This window comes from Podarcis liolepis (genome assembly GCF_965112155.1).
Source record: "Podarcis liolepis genome assembly, chromosome: 5".
NCBI lineage: Eukaryota > Metazoa > Chordata > Lepidosauria > Squamata > Lacertidae > Podarcis > Podarcis liolepis.
Genome location: NC_139556.1, coordinates 70,258,464 through 70,283,149, shown reverse-complemented (window position 1 = coordinate 70,283,149; position 24,686 = coordinate 70,258,464). Strand labels below are relative to the sequence as shown.

Sequence of the window (24,686 nt, the reverse complement as noted above, 5' to 3'; positions counted from 1 at the left end):
GCTGGCATTTTTAAGACATAGTGTGGATGCTGCAAAGGACTTGCATGCAAGATGAACGCAAACTTACTTATTAATACTATTATTACTTTAAAAAGTGACTCAAAGCGGCTTACAACACAGTATAATCATTAAAACCAGTTGCAACAAACAAACCAATAAAAACCTATTTTTTAAAAACCCACATACGTACAAATAAAAGACAGGTCGTACAGAACCTGCCCACTAAAAATGACCACAAGTACTTAAAGCCCTTCAAATTAAGGGCCAGAAGTCCTAAAAATAACCTCACAATAGACACCTCTCGGAAGGCACCCAATATGGTCGGGACCTGGATACCAAACACATCAGGAAGTTCTAATGGACAAGACTTATACTTGCCATGACTTCACGAACTACTTTTATATGAAACCAACACTGTACGTGCAACAAATGTGTGCCTATATATGTTTTCTCTCTTGTTCTATTACTGGATTCAACATCATCAGCTTTGCTGATAAATATAGCTAGTGTGAAAAGAAAGAGGCTAAACAAACATTTCTTGGTATTTTTGGCTAAAGAGAACAAAGTGTGGTGTGTAATCAGAATGGAAAACAAAGAGCTCTCTAGTGTGTACTATGCAGCATCTCCCAGATTGTGAATTGATTGAGTCACCTTGTAAATTTCAAGTCCAAACTTCTGAAATTTGTTATCTACCTCCTCCATGGAATCAAAGGCAAGGGAAGGTGGTGATTTATACAGAAGTTCATGCTATCAAGCAGGAATATTATCTCGCCAGAGAAATTTCTGCCATTGAAAAAGCTAGTTTGGGCAGTGTGTGGATCAATTGACAAATCACTTTCTCTACAGTCTATTTGCTATAGATACTTTAGCCAATATTTTCACAGTTATATTTAGTGAAGAAGTAATCTGTATAGAGCTCACATGTCAGTATCATTCTACTTTTGGATAATAATGTAATTTTAGCACCAAGTAGCATTCAGTCTGGAGATTTTACATTCCTCAGCCAATAGAATTAGATCCTCAACATGCAGGATGTGATCAAAGAAGAGAAAAATAAGCTTTTTACCTGTACTGTTTCAAGGGCCTTCATGCCTTTCAGGGGTAGAAGAATGTATCAGTGCAATATGCAGTGGTTCTTTTTTTGGGAGGGGGTTAGTCCCACTTGGAAAATGGAAGGGCCATTGGAAAATGGAAGTTGACCACTTTATTTTTGAAGTAAGATTTTTCTCTGTTCTAAATAGGGGTGTGTATATATACACATATATGCCTATTGTCAAGGAACTGCCATCAGCTCAGAGGCGAGAGGTGGAGGGCAGTTGTGTTACAGGGAACCTCCAAAAATCTTGCTAAGCAGTTTCTCCTCCAGTGAGGAAGAAAGCCCCACCTCCAGTGGGGAGGGGATGCAGGGACCAGGAGATGCTAGGGAGAGCCTTAACACTGAGCAAAGGGAAGGGAAGCGCCCTTTGCCAGCGCCCTCTCTGCGCAGTAGGTTTCGGCGCAGGGAGGGGTGGAGACGTTTGGGGGTCACGCGACTGTTATGCTTGGCGAGGTACAAAGACCGACCACTCCCAGATTCTGCTAGCAATTGAGCCGGACATGAACTTACGATGCTCTTCACTGTAAATAGTTTGCACTAAGAATAAAGCCTGGAAAAGACAGGTCAGAGTCTTGCCTGTTTGCTCTCGAGCAACCACACCAGCACCTGACACCTATGATCTTGTAAAGCTCTTGTCAGAAGTCCCTACCAGCATTAATGAGCAACTTTCAACCCTTTGAATAAAACTTGCCAAAAACAGTGGCGTAGCGTGGGGGGTGCAGGGGGGGCCGGCCGCACCGGGCGCAACATCTGGGGGTTAGGGTTAGGGGGCGCAAATCCACGGGTTGGGGGCGCAAATCCACGGGTTAGGGGGCGCAAATTACTTGCCTTGCCCCGGGTGCTGACAACCCACGCTACGCTACTGGCCAAAAACCAAAAGGCTATTGTTTTAGGTGCTTATACACCAACACTGGATGCCAGTAAAGATTTTAAAGAAAATTTTTATTCTCAGCTGGATGCCATTCTATTAGAGATGCTTAAGGAGTATAAAATTATTCTCCTGGGTGATTTTAATGCAAGAGTTGGGCGAGATTTTGATCTGTGGCCAGGGACTATTGGGAAAGAAGGAATTGGCAACAGCAACCAGAATGGAATCTTACTTTTGACTATTTGTATAGCACACAACGTTGTTATTACCAACACACTCTTTCGACATTTTTTTTTAAAAAAAAAACATCAGGGATGCATCCTCGGTCAAATCACTGGCACCTCTTAGACTATGTAATTGTCTGAGCTGAAGATCACTGTGATATGCTCTTTACCGGAGCTATGTTGAGTGCTGACAACTGGTGGACACATCACCAATTAATATGTTCCATGATGGCTATCAATATTATACGTCAACTCAGGATTCAAGGAAGGAAACCAAGGAGCAAAATGAACAATCAAGCCCTTCAAGATCCTATTAAACAGGATTGCCTGCAAACAACTCTTAAGGACCATCTGCTTTCCAAGTTCCCTTACAACATCGAGGAACACTGGACCAAGCTAAAAACATCCATTATTGCAGTCTGTGAATAAACATACCAAACCAAGAAACACTAGGATTGGTTTGGTGAGAATGAAAGTGAGATTGAATGCATTATCAACAAGAAAAGGAAGGCCTTTCAGATCTGCCAAAGGGATAGAAACTGCACCACTAAGAGAAAAACCCTATGCCAATGGTAAGGCTGAGATTCAAACCCCCCCCCCCCCAGAACTAAAGAACACCTGGTGGGTTAAAAAAAAGCTCCAGGGATCCAGCACTTAGCCGATACTCAAGATGCACAGAGCTTCTTTAAAGCTTCAAAGACCATTTATGGGCCAATAAATCATAGCATATGCCCCCAACACTCAACAGACAGTACCACACTTCTAAAAGATAAAGAAGCTATTGCATTGTGCTGGAAAGAACATTACAAGCATCTCCTTACCCACAATTCCCTCATAGCTGCTGAGGTCGTTTCACAAATTCCGCAAAAACAAATTAGAGATGAGCTTGCAGTGTCTTCAACCTGGAAGAGTTGTGTACAGCTATTAACTCGCCCCCTCTCAAAAAAAAAAAAAAAAAAGCCAGAAGACTTGATGGGATACCTGCCAAAGTCTTCAAAGTGGGTGGAATTGAACTTACACAACAACTTCACAAACTCCTTGAAAAAATCTGGGAGAGAGAGGAGATCCCAGCAGATTTCAGGGATGCCAAAATTATCAACCTTTTTTAAAAAAAGGTGACAGAACAAATTGTGGAAACTATTGAGGCATCTCATTAGCTGTGGCTGGCAAAATTATTGCAAGGATTTTAGCGGTCTTCTAACTATACCTGAGGCTACCCTTACTGAATCCCAAATCATGTACAGTTTGGGTCCATCCATTATCCTGACACGTACTCAGAATGGACTTCTCCAATCTCTTTCTTTTCTCTTGGATCCAACATGAAAGTCATTCAAAATTGCTTTTCTGGTCAAAGTGGAAAAGTCAATACATTGGCTAGGATATGTTGGCAAATATCCCTACTTGCTCTCAGAGCATACACAAATTTGAATGCCAGCCTAACAGTTTCTGCTTCAAGGTAGTGACATTCTGCCAGATTTTTTTAAATCAAATTGTTTTTGGATACGTTATCAAATGGGTTCAACATTCTGCTTTTTCCTGCACTAGAGTCTACATTTGGAAGGCTTAGCCTTCCAAAACATTTGGTCAAATGAGATAAGGATGGAATATATAAAGGACTCAAACAAGTGCATTTAAATGACTTCCGAAAGTGATTACCAACACAGTAGTTTACAAATGACTTAGCTAAAGCATAATGCTTAAAAACACTATTTTTACAGCATCTGTTGCCTGCTATCACCTGGATTAGATGAAAAAGGAAATCTCAATAGATTTGTAACTGAATAAATAGAATGCATTAAGTATAAGTGAGGAGCTATTTGAAATGACAAGCTGCCCATTGAACCCTTTTATACTAACAGCTGGTACAGTGGGCACAGGAAAAATGCAGCTTATAGAGTGAACATGTACCATAACTGATCCCTCAATTTTCCCCTGTTTGATGCCTCTGTGCTTCCAAATACCAGTTGCTGTAAACCACAAGTGAAGAGAGTGCTCTTGCACTCAGGTCCTCCTTGACGGTTTCCCATCTAGGTGGCCCCTGTGAGACTAGGATGCTAAACTAGATGGGTCATGGGCCTGTTGCAGCAGGATATCCTTGTGCCTGATTTCCTTCTAGACCTGGAATGGGGAACCTGCGGTCCTCCAGGTGCCAGGGTTTATAGGAACTGTAGTTGCAGAGTCAGTGGTACTCCATCCTTGACTTGGACTATTGTTGTTGTTTAGTTGTTTAGTCGTGTCCGACTCTTCGTGACCCCGTGGAGCAGAGCACACCAGGCACTCCGGTCTTCCACTGCCTCCCGCAGTTTGGTCAAACTCATGCTGGTAGCTTCGAGAACACTGTCCAACCATCTCGTCCTCTGTCGTCCCCTTCTCCTTGTGCCCTCTATCTTTCCCAACATCAGGGTCTTTTCCAGGGAGTCTTCTCTTCTCATGAGGTGGCCAAAGTATTGGAGCCTCAGCTTCAGGATCTGTCCTTCCAGTGAGCACTCAGGGCTGATTTCCTTAAGAATGGATAGGTTTGATCTTCTTGCAGTCCATGGGACTCTCAAGAGTCTCCTCCAGCACCGTAATTCAAAAGCATCAATTCTTCGGCGATCAGCCTTCTTTATGGTCCAGCTTCCACTTCCACACATCACTACTGGGGAAACCATGGCTTTTACTATATGGACCTTTGTTGGCAAGGTGATGTCTCTACTTTTTAAGATGCTGTCTAGGTTTGTCATTGCTTTTCTCCCAAGAGACTTGGACTATAGTTTGGCCTTATTCTCTCATTTTGCTTTCAATATATTCTGAATGAATATTCTATGCACTACCAAATCTCAATCATCATCTCTAAAAATCATCTCTATGAACAGATTTACTTCTGGTTAAAGAAGGGGTGAGGAGCCTGTGGCACTCCAGGTATCTCCACCTCCCATCAGTTAGCATGGCCTATAGTTAGGTCTGACTGAAGTTGTAGTCCAACAACAGCTGGAGGGCCACAGTTTCTTCACCCCTGGATTAGAAGATGTTCTCACTTTTTCATCGTCTCCCCATTATCTCTCTTGTGGTTCAAATCTTCTGTCGCATATATAACCATTTAGTTCCAGTGTCCTTATTAGTCTTTCATTACCACCCTATTAATTGTTATCTGTCACTCATTTTCAGCAAAGTATTAATTAAACTGAGATGAAAGCCCAGTGCCCCTTCCAAAGGACTTGATCACAGTCCTTTATTACACGTAGAGCACAAGAAAGCCTTTGTTCTTTTTAAACTTTTAAGTATGCAACTGTCCTGCAGCTGTTCTCACCACAGGGCAGCACAAACCTCAGTGTGACACTGGCTAAAATGGGTTCCGATGTGGTCAATCACATCACAGCCCATCCACAAATCTCAGAGGGATCCAGTCCTATGTGCCTCCATTAATCACCCAGTTCTGAAAGCTGGCTGTATCAGATGACCAACCCTGGACAGCATAGCAGAAAAAGATAGGAAAAATGGGGGTGCATATAGCTGCTCTGCATATATATATATATAGTTCAATGCCTTAAAATCTTATTTTAAACTTTTAATTTCATTCTATAGTCCTGTGCAGTACAATCATAAGCATATTTACTTGGAAGAACATCCTATCATGTTCAGTGGTGCTTATTCCCACAGGATAAACATGCATACGATTAGCTTCTTAGTTTCAGCTCAAGGAAGATTCTTTGCTTTCATGTCAGTTGCTCCTTCTTTCTGAATTTTATTTTCCTCATCAACAATACAGATCATCTCCCTCAATGATGTCCAAACTTGGCCCACAAGCTGTTTTGGGACTACAGTTCCCATCATCCCTGACCACTGGTCCTGTTAGCTAGGGATGATGGGATTTGTAGTCCCAAAACAGCTGGAAGGCCAAGTTTGGCCATCACTATCTACCTTCTTTCTCTTACATTTGAAAGAAATATCTTATCAATCTATTCCTGAGGTCAGAGAAACGCCAATTAAGCTGTACATTTAAGATGCATTTGATTATGATGTCAGTTTAATATCATGGTATGGTCTTTATTTAAGGCTATTACTTATTACTTATACCATAGTGATCCATGTACACAAATATCTTTTCTGGGGTCTACTGTAATGGCAATGCAATAAAGTATGACCTTGAACACTAATATAATTTTTAAAGGTCAATCTGCTTGAATATGTGAACAAAAAAGTAACAGTAAACACCTATTTAAATCCTGCATCGACATAAAGAAAATCACATCAGCTTGCTGTATGTGAATTTCGCCCCATATTTGGTCTTCTTCAGACCTCCAGCTTTTCAGGTACATCATTTCATTTATCCCATTGACTTTAATTGAGCTCTAAGCTCTGACCTCAATATGTTTTTAATGAAAATCTTAATTAAAACTCCAGCAGAGCTGAAGACTTGAAATAACATGGGACAGTCCATTCCCTTACTGTGGGAGCGCTTCCATACACAGGAATAAACACATCCCCCCCCTCACTTTTTACAACTCTACATGACATTGCCATCAAAGCATTGTTCTCCTGTGTTTTCTCTTTTCAGATCACAGGAAAACTGACTTTTTTGAAAAGAGCCGAACAAAACTGCAGTATCAAAAGGTGTAGATCGCCTTAGCTTTATTCTTCCACCTTTCTAAGGGTATGGTTTTAACATATGGAGTGTGCCTATCACCATTCATCTGTTTTGGCTCAATTTTTTGGCCCTCTTCGGCCAACCTCCAGTGGACCACATACCAGTGGTGGATGTGACTACCCCACATGCTCTACACACAGGACATTCCCTCCAGCCCCCACCATCAGCTGTTTCTGAAGATCACCTAAGGAGAGAATTATATATTGGTAGGGTCTTGGAGGGTTGGGGACGCGGGTGGCACTGTGGGTTAAACCACAGAGCCTAGGGCTTGCTGATCAGAAAGTCGGCGGTTCGAATCCCCGCGATGGGGTGAGCTCCCGTTGCTCAGTCCCTGCTCCTGCCCACCTAGCAGTTCGGAAGCACGGCAAGTGCAAGTAGATAAATAGGTACCGCTCTGGTGGGAAGGTAAACGGCATTTCCGTGCGCTGCTCTGGTTCGCCAGAAGTGGTTTAGTCATGCTGGCCACATGACCCAGAAGCTGTACGCCGGCTCCCTCGGCCTATAGAGTGAGATGAGCGCACAACACCAGAGTCGTCTGCGACTGGACCTAACGGTGAGGGGTACCTTTACCTTTACCTTTTAGGGTCTTGGAGGGAGTGAAGAATATGCAGGGGGGGGGGTAATCAGCCCCTTTTATGGAGGCATGTTAGCCTCCCCACCATAAATAAAAAAGTGTTTCTATATAAGTGATCTAAAAAGAATACTGCTTTTTAAAGCACAGGGTTAATTTTTTGCTGATCTTTCAATTAGCACCAATGTATTTTAGTGGACACTTCAAAAAGTTATTCAAGTAACCATGCAATAGTCAATTAAAAAGTGTTTTAGTGCAAAGTATTGATAAAAATTGGTATTAAAACTGCACATTTCTTTCCTTACATTGTTATGTCATGTCCCTTAGTATGGTTAGAACATAGCAAAATGCATACAAAAGGTACCTATCTCTCTAAAGTACGGGAATTCAGCTGAAATTCTGTGTGTAGTGTAGCTTACAGTGAAAGAGCAATGATTCAGTAGTGGTAGGAGCTTCCAATTTAGAAGCAAGATAAGAAAATGCATGGAGTAAGCGGGAAATACTTTTAATATTTGTGCACCCTTTTCAGGGTCTGCTAGTAGTCTGTCCACAAGAATGCTGAAGCCTTCCTTTTGTTTGCTTCATCTAGTCAATTCTTGGACAAGGAATTGTATATTTTGAGAAGTATATTTTGCATGAGCAACATAGCACAAGAAAATTAATTGCTGCCTGGCAGATAGCTGGATTAGTCTTAGAGGCAATTCAAAAACTGGAAGTTTACTGCAGACATCTGGAAGGAAAACACATGAATATCTGTGTAAATGTTTTGTTCCCATTACTTCTTCCATTTGGTTGAACGTTTTGTCCATCAACACAGTTCTTTTCAAATCTGAATCAATGATATGTGAAGGCAATTTTGCAACTTCACTAAAGTAGAACTATTGACATTTCAATTACTTAGCAGCTATTTCACTACATTCTAAATATTTCGGTGTATTTTTCACACACACACAAGTTTTCATTCTGACTGTCAACACAGTATTCAAGGTGGTTTTCTCTCTTTTTCTTCTCTGTTTAGCAAATAACTTAAACCAACTCTAATCACTATCAATGTCCTCCCATCCCAAGACTTAAGGTTGCTTAGGTTCCCTGTCAAGTAATTTATATCTTAACCATGTAGTCAACAGTGGTCTGACTAACCTCCTGGGGGACTCGAAAGGCAGCTTATAAATGTTTTCGTAGATAGACAGATAGGTGGAGAACCTGGAATGAGTTCTCATTACCGTTGTTGGCTTGAAGACCAACTCAGTGGCTGGCTTGTAGAAAACACTGAATGCATTTAGGTTTTTAAAGCTGTAGTCCTTTGCCCACCTACCTGTCATTAAGCCCCACTGAACTCAATTTGGCTTACTGATATTCTGAAGAGGCATGTATGAAACTGCACTGTAAAGCGCTACTAAGATTTGCAAAACCTGTAAACTCAACAGTTGTGACAGAGGAAGAGAGTCTCTCTCTCTCTCTCTCTCTCTCTCTCTCTCTCTCTCTCTCTCCCAATCTCATCTCATTCAGCCCCACTTAGTATAACAAATCTTTATTTTGCTGATTTTTTTTTTACCAGTTAATATTCTGGAAAATTGGAGTTGCCTATATCCCCCCTCCCCCGCCCACCAATGTAGTAAGAGATTAAATCCATCTCTTGGGATTTCCAGTGCAATCATATTATTCTGCTTTCATATTAAATAACTAATCAATTTAATGAAAATGGAGACAAAGTCTAATATTACAGTCCAAACATTGTACTGAAGCTATTTAATATATTCTAACAAATTAAAGTGATTTAAGCAAAAGCTGCATAACTGACCTTGCTGTAGAGGAAATCTCTAGAACTAGAACATCATTAAAGGCTATGGAGCCATAGTATAAATACTAATTTTTATGTCTTTTGTATTACATAGGTTTGCGCAGAATTAAACTAAATAGTTACAGGAAGCCAATATTATTTGAGTGTAGAGACTTGGGAGTTATAAATAAAATCCCTATTTATACTATGCAAACTATGCATGCATTTACTGAATAAAGAAAAACCCGTAACGGCTAAAGAACTAATTATAGGGCCAGCTCTAGGATTTGTCTTGTCTTGATAAATGAACTGTTCTACTTATATCATTTCAATGAATTATTTCATTGCCACCCCAACTTTATTCTATCAATTCTCCCCCTTGCTTCCTCTTTTTCTTTCTTTCTCTCTTTCAGCAGACATACATAGGATTGCACTGTTATTCTGTTCCCTGGAGCCTTTGACACACTGCTGAGATTTTCAAGTGATTGTCTTATGCCAAGCTTCAGCACAACCAACACAAGACATTTTGCCACAGATGTCATTCCCCTAAAAGCTCAAGCTGTAGACACTGACACAACACATTTTGACATGAGAAAACACTACCTGGGTATATAGCCACAGGATCTGCACTCTGCACATAGACAAAGGCAGCTTCTCATAAATGCAAATTGGTGTTCTCTTGAAGCGCAGCTCCAGGTACTGTCTCTATAGATTACCTTAAAAAGTGGATATGGTTTGTGAGGGAATGAATAGTCTATGAACCACCTAACACTTTCTCTGCTGATCCACGTAGTCCAGCATTCTCCACCATGGCAGGTCCCTAGCATCCAGTACTCAGCATTTGGTATTCAGATATACTGTTTGTAAACACGGAGGTTCTATTTATCTGTCATGGCTAATATCTCCTAGATCAGCCCTCCTCCATTAATTTGTCCAATTCCAAGCCACCCAAGCCAGTAGCCATCACATCTGGCAACAACGTATTGCGAAAAGATAATGTGTTATGTGAGAAAGTATTTTCTGTCTGTCCTCAATCTGCCTCCCTGCCCAGAAAACTCACTGGCTTGACCCTACATTTGAGATACATCTACAATCAAAAGAATAGGTGTTTGAAGACAAGTAATCAGGCCATATTGGCAAAGAAGATTGAGTACTAGTGAAATGGTCAAAGATGTGTATAGAATCTGACTCAGAGGGCTCCCTAACCTAGCCCTGTTGCCTGAAGCTTACTGAGTATATCACTCACCCAAGTCAGCCAGTTTCTCTTTGTATGAAAGCCCAAAAACAGCAGATATACTTCACTGACCTGCCCAATGAGCTCCCACTTTGCTTTCTCTGCTTCAGCTAATCACCCTCTGAACTCCTTCCAGTGACATCTCTCCAGTTCAAGTGCATATGTGCAGACAGGTAACACTCTCTCTCCCTCTCCCTTTCAGAGTCCAGCTCTTCATCTCATTCACAGGCTGAGATCCTATGCACACGAACCTGCAAGTAAGCTCCATTGAATACAACGGGGCTTTGCTTAGAAAGATGCCATCCCCAGGCACACCCTCCAACATGCCTCACATTACTGAAAATTAGCCAAATATTAAATAGAGCAGGTTGTACTAAGGTGTCTGCAAAAATGGATCACTAAAGAAGAACCCATTTGTTTTAAGAGCAAACTGAATGAGACAAAATTGCTCCAAAAGACCGTATCTTCTCACAACCTGCACTGATGAACAGAAGCTCTAATTGCTAATTGTGGAGATGTAGCCGATTTAGTTGAAAATTGGTAACACTATCCTTTATAATAGTCAGAAAACAGCATTTAGGGGAACAAATTTAATAGGCACATATAATTTTGTTTTAATGGATAAAGTGATGGTGTTTGAAATGGAAAATGTAAGACTGACTTGCCTTTGGCATGATTTTTGCAATGGGAGCGCCTAATACCTAAAATCAGCTCTGATGATGAACGGAGATTAAAAACAAAGGTAATGAAAATGTTGGTATTCTACAAAACAACTTTTTCATGAGATAACAGTATATGAAGATGAGATAGTGGTAAACTTAGTAGTTTCAGTTCAGGCTTCAGCGTATGAATGAAGCCAGTACCTGTTTCATTTCATTAATGTGCTGATGGATAAGACCAGCTAATTTTGATTAGGAACAGATTCTGAGCTACTGTCTCACTTACAGGAGCAGGTACTCCTTAATGGAGCTGAAATATAGCATTAGTACAGAAAAAATACACTATCACTCACTTCCTATCAAGGACAGCTAATAAAGTGCCCACTGGATGTTGTTACGACTCCCATCAGCCCCAGCCAGCATGGCCAATAGCCCATAGCTGTCAACTTACAGATTTGAAAATAAGGGACCAGCAGCCTTGAACCAGTTAAAAGGGACCAGATAATTTTGGAGAGCAGCACCAGTTTTTAGCCCTTCGTTTCCAGAGGTTGCTGCTCAAGACACCAGCCGATGAAACACTGCAATTAAATAACTACAAGCAGCAACCACTTTTCACGCAAAACGAAGTCCAAGCTACGAAGATGCTGCTGCAGTTCTGTATCTTTTCTCTCGTGCTCCACCTGCAGCTCTCAGTTCCATCAGGCGGGGCGGGAGGAAGGGGGGGGAATAGCGCCCGAAGTAAAGCCGCAGATCAGACCATCTATGCTAGTCTACCACTACAAACCTATGGGAGAAGTGCTTGCGGTCCTTCCCTTGTAGCCCTTGGAACACCTGTCCGCGCCTCCTCCTCCTCCTCTTCCTCCTCTCTCTGAACTGCTTTCTCTATGGTTGCCCTTGCTGTCCTCTCAAGGCTCCTCAGCAATTCATAGACTATTCCAGGCTGCCCATCTCATTTGGGTCCTTTGGTGGCACAGCCGCAGTACGGCCTAGCGGGGACGCCCCAGGCAGAGACGCAGGGAGGGGTTTCCAGGGGCCGAGGCTGGTGAGAGGAGGCCAGAGGGGGGGGCGCCGGGCAGCCAAGCAACACAGTTGGAGCCTTCCTCCTCCCTGGCCGCCAGGGAGGGAGGGAGAGGAGCTGCTTCCTTTGAAACCCGAGAAATTTAAGGGACATCCATCAATAAGGGACAGCAGCAGGGCATGGCGCTGGGATAAGGGACTGTCCCTCCAAATAAGGAACGCTTGACAGCTATGCAATAGCCATGGATGAGGAAGTTATAGTCAAGAAACATTTGGTGGGCACCACATTGGCTACCCTTGGTTACATATCTTTTGATAGTGAAGGTAAAGGCCATATATTTAAAGTACCCCCGACAAAAAAAAAAGAATCCCAGGAACTATTTTTATATTACATTTACTCTCAAAAGTGACCGAGTTTCAGACTGTCAAATAATCTGACTAAGGGGCAAATGTCTTTCCTCTTCCCCATACTCTTTTGCGATGTCCAAAGTGGAACTTACATCCCCCCTGCCGCCATCCCCCGCCATATTGAGACACACTGACTTGCAATGTTGGACAGCTTGTGCATGTCTTTGCAGGGCAAGGCACAAAAGTTATATTTTGGAATTTGCAAATGACGTAACACAAACACACAATGGAAGTTACTTCCACAACATGGGAGTGGGGAAGCAAATATGTGGCAGCAGGAGCATTTCTTTAGTAACATAAACAAATAAACTCTTAATAGGTATATGGAGCTTGAGGATGTAAAAGTTCACTTTTTGGGGTGCTATGCACCAAAATGGACAGAGCTTTAGCAGGTGCGGTCATAATAAGCATCCTCGAAGTACTATGTGAGTCAATTAAAGCAGTGAGCAAATAGCCTCTTTATATTCTCCACCCTATTTGTGGCCAGAGAAATTACACGGGGTAGGGGCACCTCATTTCATTACATTTCTCAAATACAGTGGTGCCCCGCAAGACGAACGCCTCGGAAGACGAAAAACTCGCTAGACGTAGGAGTTTTTCGTTTTCTTAGCCGCTTCACAAGACGCATTTCCCTATGGGCTTGCTTCGCAAAACGAAGCTTGCCCTGCAAGCTCCGGGGATAGCAGGGAAGCGCAGCGCGTCTTCCCCGCTGTCCCCGGACCTCTTTTGAAGCAAGGGGCGGAGGGGAGAAGATTGCTACTCCCCGTTGCCAGCCCCGCAATCTCCGGGGACAGAGGGGAAGGCGCGCGCGCATTCCCCTCTCTCCCCGACCCCTTTTGAACCAAGGGGCGGCAACGGAGAGAAGCGATCTTCTCCCCTCCGCCCCTTGCTTCAAAAGAGGGGACAGAGGGGAAGGCGCGCGCCTTCCCCTCTGTCCCCGGACCCCTTTTGAACCAAGGGGCGGCAACGGGGAGAAGCGATTCTCCCCGCTGCCCCTTCCCTTGCTTTAAAACAGGTCCGGGGGCAGAGGGGAAGGCACGCGCGCCTTCCCCTCTGTCCCCGGAGATTGCGGGGCAGGCAACGGGGAGAAGCAATCTTCTCCCCGCCGCCCCTTGCTTTAAACAGGTCCGGGGACAGAGGGGAAGGCGTGCGGCGCTTCCCCTCTGTCCCCGGACGGTCTCCATAGGAACACATTGATTGATTTTCAATGCATTCCTATGGGAAACCGTGCTTCGCAAGACGAAAAACTCGCAAGAAGAAAAAACTTGCGGAACGAATTAATTTCGTCTTGCGAGGCACCACTGTAGTCATTACCATCAGCAGTGGCTGCCGCAGAGCCTCTCTCCCTTTTCCTATCTCTTCCCATTCCCCCCACACCAATTGCTACTGCCACAAGTAACAGAAACAGTCAGGCCACTATTGCTGCATTCACTGAAATGCCAGATTCACATCATCAGCTTAAAATGCAGTGAGGTCACTTCCTCCCACTGCATTTCAAGTCACACTTGTGCAGTGTTGTTCACATCAGAGGGGGGCGGGAATGTCTTCATGTGACCCACATGGCCTTTTGGGTTTCCCTGCCTCTGCAACTCTCTCCCCCCACAGCTCCAACTGATGTGTGCTCATCTGTGCGTGTGCAACTGCTGTCTCAAATGCACACACCTTTCTTAAGAAGGAAGTGGATGCTGCTTACATTTTCAAGTCAAATTGAAAATGATTTGAGAAAAACGCAGCAGTTGCCAATAAACTACAGGACTGATATTAATTGTGGCTAATGAGTGAACTGGATGAGTAGTAAGTGGTCGTGTGAACATGCCCCTAGTGCCATTCCAGGGTGCTTTGGGGAAGATGATGGCAACCCGCAACATAAAAAAAAAATGGTGGAGAAAATTATGTGAAGTGTTCTTTGCTTTTTAGAAAAAGACAAATCTCAATTTCTCTCTCTCTCAAAAAAAAGTCTTAGAAATTTCAGCTCATTTCTCAATGGGGACACACTGGTGGGTGGTAGTTCTGTCTCTTTAAAAATTCTTATAGGAAGAAAAGCTGTCCTTTTTGGAATATGTTCATCTTATTTATCACTCTATAATGTCGGCCACCTTATGATTTACATGGGGAATTTCACTTTGTTCCTAGAAAAGTGAAAGGAAATTGAATATTTGAGAGACAAAAGAGTGGCAGCAGGGGCAAAGAGTGACTGCAGCTTGTGCATAGCTATGAAAGGAATGCATCTGAGTTTTGTTGGAAAGACAACATTTGCGGTTCCATGGGGAGCAAGTGCTTTGCACTTCTGCTAGAGTGAGCCCCATCTGGGCTGAGAAAATGATCAACAGTGACAAGCTTCTGGGAAAAGCCTTGTCATGTTCTCCCAGCTGCAGGAAGAAATTATGATCTCGGGCTGCTTGAGGGAAAATATGTGCAAAGTGCCTCCTAAAAACCTAGCACACTTTGCTTTTGGAGAAAGAAAAAACCTGCTAAAGTAATTGATGTGCGGGGAAACACAAGAATGCATGATCTCCTTGCCTAGCGAACATCCAGTAACCTATATTCAAATTTTTATTTTTATTTTGTTAGGGTTTTGTGGGTCACTGCAACAATCTGCCTTTATCAATGGATACGGCTGGGGGAGGCCAACGTCAACCACAAAATATATTTTCAGAAGATAGAAAAGTAGTGTCATGAAACTGAGAAAACTGAAGAAGGTAAAGGATGAATTTACCAGGCAGAAGTGCTACAATAGTAGGGCTAGAAATTAGTGAGGGCATAGACAGCCTTGCCCCGCCCCTCTCATTTTTAAATTTACATGTGATTATTGCACCAAATAGCTGTTTTGTAATATACTGCAACCAGAACTGCATGTGTTTTATCAGAACTAAACAGCACAGAACATATTATAGAGTACTGAGCACATGAGCACCAGCAGAGTTGAGAATTAGTTAGTTAGAATTAGGGAATCAGTTTGCGTTCACTCAATTTTTCCAGTCTTAAATTGCAGCATTTTGTGAACTTTTTTTTACTGAAAACTCAACACTTTACTGTGAACCCCTTCTAATAAGCACATTTTTATATGCAGTTTTGATTAACAAAAACATTTTTTCAAGCAATTCCCGCCCCCCCCCCATAGAATGTACTTTTGTATGTTATCTTCACTAATGTCTTAATTTTATTGCAACTTTCCCCAAGATATGCATTTTTGTAAACAGTGTTTGGTCAGAGAACTACACTGCAAAATTCAGATAATGTAAGCATAAATTTCATAGGCTAGCTATGCTTCGCTTTGCATAGTGTTTCAGAAAGTGGGAGTCTGATATTTGGCTTTAAATGCACACAGAATCAAATTAGAATGGAGCACTCTGTTAGATCACTTAGAAGGATCTAGGCAGAGCTTAGGAAGGCAGAGGCAACTGCACTCCTGGGTCAAGAGGCTACTCAAGAAGGCTGTGAGAGTGTTGCAGAGCAGCAGCAACCAGACAGGTGGACAAAACAGAAAGTCGGAAAACTCAGAAGCAGAGAGGCAGGAAGTCCAGAAGAAAGGTGAGCAAGCTAACAAACATCTAAGGAGTTGGCACACAGACAAGACCTTACATGGAGGCTGCAGGGCCATTTATCTGAACTAGGCCTATTTCTTACCTCTGTTATTCACAGAGAATGGTGTTTTTTTTTGAGATACAACAGATCCTGGACCCTAGTCTCTGTCCTTATAAATGGTTTAACAATGCCTGACTTCCTTCAGCAAACCAGTAATGCTGATGCACAATACTTCCTGAATTAAATGTAGGCTAATATTGGTACTGCTTAAGCCTGATGGTAGTGAATGTGTTTGAGCAGACTCCATCTCAGAGTCCATTTGCTATTAACAAAGCAAATTATAATTAGTAATTTGCCTTGTGGGGCACTGACATACTTAGATTGCTGCTGCCTCCCAAGTGATAACGCCACCTGTTTGGTTATAATAATATCATTCCAAGGCTTTCCAATGAATGAATAAGGACAAGGAAAAGTATTCTTGGTCTTGCCTATTTATAAATGCTTTGCTCCTGCGAGTTAGCCTTGTCAAATTTGATTCTCATGAAATGCTTTGGAAAATACCCAGCATGCCGCAGCCTCAATATAGACTGAGAAGATACTAAATGTATGTGAGGCACTGCAGCCAACCAGTTCCCTCCCTCCCTCGCCACTTCTATTTATCCAAATGAAATAAAATTCTTCTCTGTAGAAGGCTCAAAGTGGAACAAAAAGGGATATTCAGATGTGGGGGCTGGCAAAGGAAGAATAAGTTCTTGATCCAGGAAATCTATATCTCTATAGTTCTATAGCTGTGACTTTGCATTTATGTGCAGAACTCAAGTGCTCTCACTCCTACAAAAAAATAAAAGGCAGCAGAAATAGTTTCATTGTAATGTTTCTGTGGGGATGGGAACATTTGCAGTGGATAATTTATAGGGTACTTAACTCTTCCTCACTTGCCAATACTCCACAGCAAACGCTCACTTTTCTGGAAATGTTCAAGTGTCTGAAACCAGACGTAAGCTCAGCTGGAGGGGCAAAAGCCTCAGTTGCTATTTGCAGGGAGGAGTCAGTAGGCTTGATTGATTGATTCTGCTCTGCGGGTGCTCTCTTGCCCCAATGTTTGCATTGCCTTTTAAAATACAGTGCATGCTTTTGCCCTTAATCCTAGAATTCACTGAACTTGCTTCATCATATACCTGCATTTCACCTGCTTGTTTCATGAACACATAGCTCAGGATTCCATATATTTGTGGTTAAATCCCAGAAGCTGTAAACATTGGACATTTTGGTCATCTGAGGCACATAGCCAGTGGGGAAAGAGATTTGGATGCCCATGGTATTTGAGGAGTATGAGCGCGTACAGTTTTTGGGGGGGGAGTACAACCATTTTTGCAAGCAATAAAACAATTCTGGCAGGTAATTCAGATGGCAGAACACTGGAAACCTTCGGATACTTTGGGGGTTCCATGGGCAGGAGACAAGTGAAAGGTTCTGTAATCGAAGGGGAGGGGGGTAAATAATCTTTTTACAGTGGTACCTCGAGTTAAGTACTTAATTCGTTCCGGAGGTCCGTTCTTAACCTGAAACTGTTCTTAACCTGAAGCACCACTTTAGCTAATGGGACCTCCTGCTGCTGCCGCACCACCGGAGCACGATTTCTGTTCTCATCCTGAAGCAAAGTTCTTAACCTGAAGCACTATTTCTGGGTTAGTGGAGTCTGTAACCTGAAGCGTATATAACTCGAGGTACCACTGTACTTTTTTCCAGACTAGGCATACCAAAGGCTACGTTCTACCCTTTAGACTCCCTCTAGCCCTGGAGTGCTTTCCAGGAATCCAAGGCAAATACAGACATACATATTGCGCTTTGGAGATATCGTTCCTCGCGAAGGAGCAGCTGCAAGCAGCACAGTCACTTCCAGAGAAAGGAAGCTCCCCGCACCCTGCCCCTTGCCACTGCCCCTCTTCTGGTCACAGGAGTGGAGCTAGCTAGAGGCAGGTTTCAGGGGGGAATCTGGCTTAACAGACTACGGTATAGTGTAAATGTAACTTTTATATGCACTGGGAAACAATATATATATGTGTGTGACTCACTTTATTTCAATATCTCTGAGTTGTGCCTGTAACTATAAGGGAAACCAGAGTCAGCACTCAGCTCACTTCTCTCTCCCTGGAGACGAATGAAGCTTACGTTTCTCAATGCAGCCTTACTCAATTTACAAGGGGAACAGAGAATAGCACCCACCTTACCTGTCTCTCTCCAGAGACCACTGGAAATTCTTTTCCCTAACTAACCCCACTCATAGCATGACTAGGCACAGGAGGGGTTAGAATAATCCTTAGACCTTTGACATGAATACACCCAAGGCACCAACAGCCAAATTATAGGAGGTTTATTCAGAATAAATATGAAGAAAGGGAGAGGACAGATGAAGAGGCAGAATGTTGCTTCAAGAAATTAACAAGAGTAGCACTGCTGGTGGTCAAGTGAGATGATGGACTTTGAGGGACATGGAGTGACGAAGGACCATTTTGATCCAGGTGGGTTTTGACTGAAAGCTGGCTGTGTCCCACCAATCACAAGTCAGTCACAACCATCAGGTGATTTTACACCTTTTGGAAGCTGGGAAGTGGCCATCATGGTGTTAATGATTTCTCCATCTCTCTGGCAGACAGAAACTGATACTTTGTGTATTCAGGGAATGACACTATGTGGGAATGTTAAAGATAGTAGAAAAGGATATATTGAATAAGTATTATCCTTCCTTCACTCACCCTAATGAAGTGATATAGCAGAGCAGAATCCCTTCAATATAGCTGGAAGCTAGTTTGCAGATTCATTTGAATCTCTTAGTTAAGATTATTTCCTGGTGTTCCCTTTATTCATTCTTAAAAGAATAGAGACACAAGAGTAAAGTAACAGTTCGTTTCTGAGTAAAGTAACAAAAAGTTTACTCACATTTCAGTTCACGATACGATTCCTGAAAGGCAGACTTTACTTGGTAGTTACATAAAGAAACTATGAGTTCATCTCATAGGGAGAGAGTGAACTTCTGCTGCTGGCTGAGAGCCAGAAGACAGCAAAATTACATTAAGATAACAAAATGGCTGCAAGAAAGCAACATGGCAGCAAAAGAGCAACAAGCAAGAGAGTGAGTGAAGCAAAACGAACTAGACTGAGAAAATGGCGGCGTGACTCAGCTGTTTTATGGAGTCAGCCAGAGCCATGCCCATCTCCCAGATCACATGCAGGGGGAGGATGCTCCAGACCACTGGAACAGGAAGTTACACTGACTGGATGTCCCCCTGCCTGTGCCCTCTCTAGGGAAATAAGGACAGTACCAGTGGATTACATCCCACACATCACCTCTCTGCTAAGGAAAACAAGAGATCCTGGCCCTTACTGCAAGTACTAGAAAATAAATTTTTGGTAGTCAGGAGAATTTTGCTACACAGAATAAGGAAAATGGAAAGAGAGTTAGGTGTTGAATTTAGATGAGTTATTTGCTAGTTATTAGGTTTACTCTCCAGCTAATTTAAGTTTGACACACCTTCTGTAAAATACAATATGATTTGTTAAGCTATACAAAGCATCCTGGTATATTTCTAAATTCTATCATTAAAAAATAAAAAGAATTGATATTTCATGAAAAGTTATTATGGTGACTTGCTGTATTGTTGCTATTTCCTTGTGCTGTTCTTATAAATGTTTTATCTTGTACACTGCTGTGATGGCTTTATGCTATGAAGCAGTCTATAAATTTGTTAAATTACACACACACACACACACACACACACACACACACACACACATATATGCGCTGTGATATATGCTATAGTATCCCCACTCCCCACCTCGACTACCTTAATGCTTTTAGTAGTTCTCCATTGTCAAGAGGCTCTGTAGTGGTGCGCATTTAAAAACCACAAATTGTGTTATTCCAGCTTCATTACATCCTTATCTTCAGTTCTCAGGAGCCGTGGGTGTGCTGAGAAGGGGCTCCTCAAGTTCACTTTTGCAGCAGGCCAGGCCAGGATTAAGCTTAAGCTGCCAAATGTACTATAGGGGCACAACTGCTGATCAGGTGTGAAACGCTTGGGCTGCTGCAGGTAAGATAAATGTGCTAAACTGAGAGTGACAACTCAACTAACTGCCAAAACAGAGAGCCAGTTGGCACAAAAGAGGAGAAAGCCGAGCTGAGAATACTGTTTGTCTAACCTCAAGAAACAGAAAACTAAGGAAGCCCTAGTTTTCTGGGCTTCTGGACTTCTTTAAGAGTCCACAGTTTTAAAAGGGGACATGTGCTTACAGATCCTTTCTCTTATTGGACACCACTCCTGAATACTCTACAGTACAGTACTTTAAAAACCAATACGGTGTTGGTTCTTTTGGTTAAAAATACAGGGGGGGGGGTTTACAGGGTAAAGCCAGCTAGCACACCCTCCTCCCCCTGCCCAAGAAAAACAATGTGTAGATTTATCCTCACAGGGAGAATCCCCTTGTGCACATCCCTGTATGTGCATAGGGTCATGTCACACAGGTACTGAACCCACTGCCAATGAGAGAGCTTGGCAGACATACCCATTGGTACATACATATAACACTGCAACCCCTCAAACCATGCTTTCAATACCTGAGTGAGTTCCTGTGGATGTGAAATCCAGTTGAAAACAGAGGACTCTCACATGTAAAGCCTATTGAAATATGCTTTTAAAATAAATTTCCAAAGGAGAACAGTGAATGAGTTGGCTGGATCGCCACAGGGTGTATTTTCCAAAGCTCTGGGGCCAGCACTGCAGAGGCTCTGTCACAATATGATGTGATCAATATGGTTTTTCTATATGTTTTTTGCCATGCATGACTTGTTTGAGTAAAGGGTTTTACTGTACTTTACTGTATTGAGTGAAGAGTGGGAAAAGTTTTCTTGATTGCATGCAGGTCATCAATATGGGCAGTGAATATTTCAGGCCAGGTTCTAAAGAGATCTGTGAGCACCCACAAGTGCTTCTGAGGCATTTCTAATTTCTGCTGCTGCTCACAATCCTGTGTGCCACATCAGAGACCATTTCCACAGTTCCCAAGAGTTTGGGAGCACCTTCTTGTGGGGCACAAGGGGGTTGGAAAGGAAAGCTTGGAAGCCTTGAAAAACACATAGGAGATCTCATTGGATTCCAACCTCAGTCTTTTTGGTTCAACTGGAATTCCCTTAAACATGGCTTGCACTATTTTTTGAAATGCATTTGGTCTGGAAGGAAACTAAAATGTACGATTAATGGTAGTTTAAAAGCCTGGGCCAGGATCCAAAAAACCCCCTTCTGAAACAGGGTTTGTAAGTTAAGAGAACATTAGCTTTGTGTTTCTTGAACAACTGCTTCTCCCACCACTGCCAAACCTCCCACCTCTGTCCTATGCTACATAGAAATTTGCTTTTGAAACAGATTTTCAAGAGCAGAAGAAATGTCAGCAGTTCCCCTGAGCTCATGGAAGCATGTTGAATGAGCTTGTGGCTATTTGCACTTGCTGTGGTTTTCAGTTAATGTAAGTAAGGCAGCTCTTCTGAATGGGGAAGGGCCATTCCTCAGTGGCAGAGCACATGCTTAGCCAAATCCAGTCCTTGGCCTCTCTTCGGAGGGTCATGAAAAACCCCTGACAGAACCCTTGGGAAGCCACTGTCACTCACTAAACTAAAGAACACTGAGCGAGAACAAAAAAGAATTATAATTGCTGCTAGCCAATTTACTACAGAGTAAATTTTGTGGACAAGAGTCTACTAAGCTGGATGACAGTGTGACAAAATATAAGCAGTTTTCTGTGTTCAAAAAAAAAGTTATTTTGAATTTAATTAGCACATTTATACTAGCCAATAGCTCTGATCATGAGCTACTCACATGTAAGGCATAGGATATGGAACGGGGATGAGGAACCTGTAGACTTCCAGATGCTGTTGAACTCCAATTCCCACCAGCCCCTGCTAGCATGGCCAATAGTCAGGGATTATGGTGGTTGTAGTTCAGCAACATCTGGAGGACGCCTGGTTCCCCATTCCTAAGGTATATAGCATGGAGCAAGGCTGCACATTTAGCCTCACCCCTGACATCACACTGTATTCTTTCAACCACCATGTGTGGTGTATAGTTGTTTGTAAAGAAATCCCAATATGCTCCTGATTAGGTGTTCGAATTGAATGGATCCTTATTTGTCAGCAGGAGCTAACACATCGGATTTCCTATGCACAACAAAAAAGCAGGTGCAATATCAGGGCTCTACACACTATGTACGTGCACTTTATACATGACTTATGAATGGATAGGGCTAGTATCACTTCCTAATTTGAAAGAAATAGCAGTTCTCTTTTTTCATTTTGGCACCAAATTAATACCCTGAAAATGGCTGGATTCTATTTTCTTGTGAACATAAACAATCATGTGGGTGCAGGCAGATGTGTTGCTGTTGGGTGCTAAGCTAACATAAATGCTCAAATAATTAAGCACTTTTTTTAGTCTTTAAGTTTCAGGGATAATGCTGGAAAAAAACAATTAAAGCTTCCTAGCACAAAAGCATTCTTATACTTCATTCCTTAATTAAAAGGGCAAAGATAGCTATGTTAGTACTACATTATTGTTGGTAATTAATGAATTAATTATCTTTAGCCTTTGGGTAGATAGTCTAAGTATGTTACTTAGTGATATCAATGGGATTTACTTTCGAGTAAATGTGTTTAGGATTGGTATGCAGGATAGATACCTAGTTAGTAAAGCTGAAAATACAAATTATTCATAAAATATAGCAAACCACTTTGGGTTTAGCTGTTTATAACATGGGTAGGCAAACTAAGGCCCGGAGGCCGGATCCAGCCCAATCGCCTCCGAACTCCGGCCTGTGGACGGTCCGAGAATCAGCATGTTTTTACATAAGTAGAATGTGTCCTTTTATTTAAAATGCATCTCTGGGTTATTTGTGGGGCATAGGAATTCATTCATCCCCCCCCCAAAAAAATATATTGTTTGGCTCCCCACAAGGTCTGAGGGAAAGTGGACTGGCCCCCTGCTGAAAAAGTTTGCTGACCCCTGGTTTAGATCAATCATTAAGCAATATGTTTCTATATATATGAAACTGAGTGTCTTCTTTACAACAAACCTTGGTTATAGCTCATGGCTAGAGAGGAAGGGGTGTAGGTATTTCAATAAAAAGGTAAAGAGCAGAGTTGACATTCTGTAGGCATTTGTTAGAGTTACTGTAAGTCTTCCTCTGATGCACACAAAGAGGTCACAGTGGTTGTGCTAATGGTCTTTGTCTTACTTCCCTTTGTCTAAAACAGGAAGGAGGAATTCCTCTACCTGTTCCATTGGCAATTAGCCATTGGTGTCCTTTCAGAGAGCATTGAATGGAACCCTCTGCAGTGGTGATTTATGATTTCAAACTGCCTCTATCCAAATAAATAATAAGCACTACAAATTTACAATTGAGTGTCTATTGATTATGTAATTGAAGGCATGTTTCATTGTGACAAATTCAGATCCTTTTAGTTGTGCTAACTACAACAATAATGTCATAATGTGCTGTTTTATACCCAGTTTTGAGGCTACTGAGTCATAATTGGCTTAATCTGGAACCAGAACTACTTAAGTCATAGTGCAAGATGAATTCGCAAGTAACTAAAAATATACTGCCTTGGCTCTGTGAATAAAATGTCATAGAATGACAAAGTATAGGAATATATTGGCTGGAAGACTCAATCTCCGCATAATGATACCTATTCCTACAGCACTGTAGAAATTGAGAGGGGAAAACCATAAGCCACCAAATGGTGAGCACAGGTATTTCACTATTATTCCCAGTCAATTACCGTTTTTTTCGCTCTATAAGATGCACCAGACCACAAGACGCACCTAGATTTTGGAGGAGGAAAACAAGAAAAAATATATTCTGAATCCCAGAAGCCAGAACAGCAAGAGGGATCGCTGTGCAGTGAAAGCAGTGATCCCTCTTGCTGTTCTGGCTTCTGGGATAGCTACACAGCCTGCATTCGCTCCATAAGACACACACACATTTCCCCTTACTTTTTAGAAGGGAAAAAGTGAGTCTTATAGCAAAAAATACGGTATTCACTCTCTGGGTGGAACAGCAATGTTCTATGTGACATGTGAAGGAACAAACTGAGTTCATCTCCAGCTCCTCTCAGTAGGAATCTAACTAGTAGCCATTGATAGCCTTATCTCCCAATAGTTTGTCTAATCTTATTTTAAAGACATCCAAGTTGGTGGTTATCACTACATCTTGTGAGAGCGAATTCCACAGCTTAACTAGGTGCGGTGTGAAGAAGTACTTCCTGTTCTCTATCCTCAGTTTTCCAACATTCACTTTCATGGGATGGACCTCAGCTCCCAGTATTATGAAAAAAGGGTGAAACTGTAGCCACTTTTCCTACATAATTCTATCCACCACTATTGGACTACCCCCTCAATCTCCATTTTTCTAAAATAGAAAGTCCCAAATATTGTAACCTTTTAAGTTGTTGTGAACCACAGCGTCATTCATCGACATGTCTGATCCGCAAGATTCTTTACTGGTCAAAGCCAGCCTGACTTACATTGGTATTTGCTACTAAGGTTAGAGTTGGGAAAAGGCACGTCCTACTGCTAACCCATTGTGGGTGGCATCAAGCACTCAGTCAGTGATATAACTGGTCTTTGCT

General features: G+C 42.3%; 1 long non-coding RNA gene across 1 annotated transcript in view; it reads right to left on the bottom strand.

The window, feature by feature from the left end:
• Positions 1 to 7,994: 7,994 nt before the first annotated feature.
• LOC310708377 overlaps positions 7,995 to 24,686 on the bottom strand; it is an 86,263-nt gene continuing 69,571 nt past the window's right edge. The window contains exon 4 of the long non-coding RNA XR_014526971.1: positions 7,995 to 8,116. This is a non-coding gene — a long non-coding RNA (uncharacterized lncRNA). The remainder of the gene's footprint in view (positions 8,117 to 24,686) is intronic.